Source organism: Strongylocentrotus purpuratus, unplaced genomic scaffold (assembly GCF_000002235.5).
Source record: "Strongylocentrotus purpuratus isolate Spur 01 unplaced genomic scaffold, Spur_5.0 spur5_contig_861, whole genome shotgun sequence".
In the NCBI taxonomy this organism is placed as follows: domain Eukaryota; kingdom Metazoa; phylum Echinodermata; class Echinoidea; order Camarodonta; family Strongylocentrotidae; genus Strongylocentrotus; species Strongylocentrotus purpuratus.
In genome coordinates, this window is record NW_022145570.1 from 3,493,016 (window position 1) to 3,498,088 (window position 5,073).

The following is a 5,073-nucleotide window of genomic DNA, read 5'->3' on the forward strand; positions in this document are numbered from 1 at the left end:
TAGCTAGCTCCTAAGCCTCGCAATACCTTTCAATCTGACATCATAGAAATGAGGGGGGGGGGGGGGATGTCAGTTTGTTCATTGTTAAAAAAAAATTGTGCCAAGTGTAGTACTAAGAATCATGATAAGATAGTTCATAGTTATGTTCGTCTATTTCTTTCACTGTTTATTTACTGTATACTGAGCATTAGTTTGATTTCCATAAGCCATGGATCATCATTTTTTTTGTGTCCGATAAAAAGAAGGAAAACAAAATACCGTCATTATTTTTTTTCATTTGATGCAGCATCAAAGTATATGACTCATTTTGAATCCAGTCTCTATTTCTCGCTCTTTCTATCTCCCTGTCTCTTTATACCTCTCCACCCAGATATAGTGTTTGTGTATGTGTGCAGTTTTTCTTTTCGCGAAATTTTCGGTGTCGATCCTGCTGAAAAGCCGAGGGCATTGGCAATTGCCCTAAATCGCATCCCTTGGTCTTGGAATGCCTGAATCAATACTGTAGAATGTAGTAGAATAATTCGATTCTATTCAACTATATTTCACAAATTCAAATCATATCAACCTTATATACAAAATATTTACATTTACAATCAAATACCAACATAAAATAAGAAGAATTATGAACTAAGTCCATGTAAATATGACCGCTTAAAGCCCCTCTAAAGTGTTGGGAGCCCCACATTAAATTATTCTGCGAGGGTTTTCAAAAGGAATATACATATTGTGTTAAAGAAGTCGAATATTGATGAAAGAATATATTACAAGCTAGGCCTTCTGTGTAAGTCCCAAATCATTCTTTTATCAATATTTGTCTTCAAATACTTTTTTTCTTGGGGGGGGGGGTGTGTCTTTGCAAAAGTGTGTCTTAATTAATGACATCCTCTTTCACGTTATGATACAATTTAAGTAAAACTTTGCCATCAAATTGTTGGCGAATTTGGGGCTTCCAACACTATAGAGGGGCTTTAAGATGTCAATGCAATCCGATGTCAGAGATAAGATATAGCTTAGATGTACTTACCTTCTCGATATAATATACACTCTGCTCGAGAAAAAAAATGGAGAGCTCGACGACCAGACAGCAAGCTGCAAATGAATAATAAACCAATTTCATAACATTCATTGCCTTATAAACAGCAATGGCAATGCACCCGGTTGAATATTGACTTATATAGGGAACATGGCGAAAAAAAAATGCTACAACCTTCACTCGGACATGCTCCACTTGTGCCTCACTTGTTCTTAATTACAGAAATATTTCTTCATTCGAATAACTTTTCCAAAACCCACGCTAAAAGATAAAACCGATTAATTAACGATTCGGACGATGAACGGTATAAATTTGTTCGGTATATTATAGCTAAGTAAAAATTGTTGTCATCTGTACGGAATGCGTTGTCCCTGCGTCCAGGGGCGTACGCAGGATTTTTTCAAGGGGGTGGTTTTAAAATATTTTGCTCCCGAAAATTTGAAAATCGCGCCGGCCGAAAAGTCGCTCAGTTGGGGGGGGGGGGGGGGGGGGGGGGGGGGGGGGGGGGGGGGGGGGGGGGGGGTAAGCGGACACTTTTTTTTTTTTTTTTTTTGGAGGCCAAAAAAAATCGCAACGACTCAGCCGGCAGAAAAGTCGCTCAGTGGGGGGGGGGGGGGGGGGGGGGGGGGGGGGGGGGGGGGGGGGGGGGGTAAGCGGACACTTTTTTTTTTTTTTTGGTCTCAAAATTTCAAAATTTGACATTTTTTTACGTATGGGGGGGGGTAAGGTCACCTTATTTAGGTTAGCCGTGGGTATAATTTTTTTTTTTTTTTTTTTTTTTTTGAATAAAAAAAAAAAAAAAAAAAAAAAAAGCCAAAGGGGGGGGGGGGGGGGTTTTAGGTTTTTTTTAGGGGGGTTTACATACATTAAAATACCAAAGGGGGGGGGTTTGAACCCCAAAACACCCCCCCCCCCTGCGTACGCCCCTGCCTGCGTCCATTCCCTAGTCGATTTTAACATGCGAACATTTTGTTGTTGCTATTTTCTCTATATTAATATTTTTTTAAAGAAAACTAAAATTTCCCCCTATTCTCTTGAGGAAGGAATGGAAGGTACATGTATGTTTTAAATATTTATATATATTTAGGCTAATGACTTGGAATAGAAGATGGATGGAAAAAAAATAGTATTCAGAGTTGAAAACATGTTCAGTGGGGTTTTTCCTCAAATAGTTTTAAACTATTTTATTGCGAATGTATATAGGTTAGCACTCCAGCTGCCGGGAAACCAACTGCTTGCATGTTGACAAAACTTACGATGAGGCAGTTTAGATAACTGTATTTTAGGGAACATGGCGAAAAACAAATGCTGCAACCTTCACTCGGACATGCCCCACTTGTTCTTAATAACAGCAAGTATTTCTTCATTTGATCAACTTTTCCACAACCCACGCTAAAATAAATGATAAAACCGATAAGTCACATGCGTGGCCTATATACTCGCATTAACGTAAAGCACCTATATTATAAACATTTATCTATTATTATTTGTTGTTGTGTTCTGGTCCAAGAATAATGTTTATAAAAGAAGAACTAGCGAATATATTTGGTGTTGCTATTTTCTCTATATTGTATAGTATTTATTTTAGAAAACCAGACTGTTTTTCCCCTATGATTTTCTTGAGGATAGAATGGAAAGTATATATTTAAATTTTTGTATATATTTAGGATAATGATTTGGAATAGAAGGTGGATGGAAAAAGTTCGGAGTTGAAAATATATTATTAAAAAAAATATTTTCTGTGGGGTTTTACACTATTTGATTTTGACTATTATGTTGGCGCCCTTCTATAGCTGCCGGGAAATACTTGCATGTTGACAAAATTTATCAATGCAATTCAGTTAAAGTAACTTCAGTATATAGGTTAAGAATTCAACGCCACGCGTTCTAATCATATTCAATGATATTTCTATATCACATTTTACGTCATCTCATCTTTTATGCTTCAAGCTGTAAACAAATACAATAAATCAATTTCATAACATTAATTGCCTAAATTATAAACAGCAATGCACCCAACTGAACTGACTGTATTATAGGGAACATGGCGAAAATCAAATGCTACAACCTTCACTCGGACATGCCCCACTTGTGCCCTACTTGTTCTTAATTACAGCAAATATTTCTTCATTCGAACAAATTTTACACTACCCACGCTAAATGTTAAAACCGAAATAAATAACTAAAATATAAATAAATAACAACATAGCGATTAGCACACACGCACACACGCACGCACCCACGTTTTATATTTTTGTTTAAGTAATTTTGTTTTATTCCTAGAAAATAGTACAAACAAAAACACCATACAATTGAATAAAATAAATAAACGTTTTTAATATCAATTGCTGATACATAAACATGATTAAACAAAAACTCTTTTGCAGTATATAAAACAGAGCAACAAGGTAAACTTAAAGTACATAAACATAATTTATAAGTCAATTGATACATGTTATTCGCTCTTGACAATTTAAAAACAACTTAAGTTTAACAAATCTGGAGGTTATTTTGATTTTTGATTTTTTAAATTTGTTGTTAATGTTATGTTGTTATTTATTATTTATCTATATTAATTTATATTCATAGGGTAAAGCATAATTATGACCCCCTGAACAGGGACAATGAACAAAATTGTGTAATCTGGAAAGATAATAAATCTGTCGATTTGGAAATTAAACGAAAAATAAACGAACGATCCATTTTGTGTGTTGGGGTTAGCCGGACAAAGAACAGGCGGTATTCTTATCAAACTATGATACAACTTGTATGCTATTGCTGTCTGAGTTTGAGACGGATGAAATTATTGTTGAAATACATATAATTTTACCTAAAGGCAGCCTTGTCCCTCGTCGATCATTTCTGTTATCAATCCTCTCCTTCCTCTTGACTTCTTCTTTAATAATAATAATAATAATATTTAATTTTATATAGCGCTTAATACAAATTGGATTCAGTGCTTGCCCGCACATACTGTGTGCACAATATCCACTAGCTCCCTGGGGAGCATTCCAGCCGGGTGTTACTTGACGCTCACAAGCTGTTTGACCAACAATGACGGTCGCATCCTACCGGGTACCCATTTGACACCTGGGTGGAGAGTAGCAAGTGCAGGTTAATATCTTGCCAAAGGATATAGTGCCGTGTCGGGATTCGAACCCGGCCTCGACCTTCGCATCTATAAACCCCTCGACCACGACACTTCTTCGTCCTGTCACTTTTATTCTCCTTTTTCTTTTGTCCTTTTCCGTTATCCTCAGTCTTTCAACTTATTTCTTTATCTATATCGATTAGCTCGCATCCCTCTTAATTCCTTTCTTCTCTCTTTTTTTCTTATTTTCTTTTCTTTTTATTTCCTTCCCCACTATTTTCTCTCCTTTCACTCCCCCCGTTTTCTCTCTCTCTCTCACCCACACACCTCTCCATTTTTTGGTTCCATTTGTGGACGTTTTCATTTCATTTCATTCTTTCGATCTGTTCACTTTGAGTTTGATTCTTTTCCTTAATTGCATTTCCCTTTAATTCCTCTTCTCTCTTTTGGCCTTTCCTCCACGGTCTCCTCCCTCCGTTCTGTTTTTCTCTTTCCTTTTTCTCGAAAGAAATTAGGCGTGTGAGTGTATGGGGAGAGGGGGGAAGGACCGGGGGTTCCCCCTCGCACGCTTAATCCAGCGTCTATGTGGACTAACAAGTCTGTCGACATGTATTTAAGAAGAAGAAGAAGTAAAGTTAGTTTCTTGTTCAAGCTATAACCAATACGAGTTTTGCTTACATTCTATGACGTCAAATTGAACGGTAACTGTGAGACTATAAGGAACTACCTTCTTTCCCGAATGGGTATTGCGATTGCGAGTTATCGAGAATTTCGAGTCGCGGTACTTTTAATTCTGTTATACAATTATGAAATTCTATTCTTTACTTTAATATATCACTTTGCATTTTTATTAACTTTGAAATTGAAGCTCATGAGTTTAAAATGAATATTCAGTTTTTATTTTAATTTTAACTGTAACATTTATCAATATCTATGATCGAGGATGAAT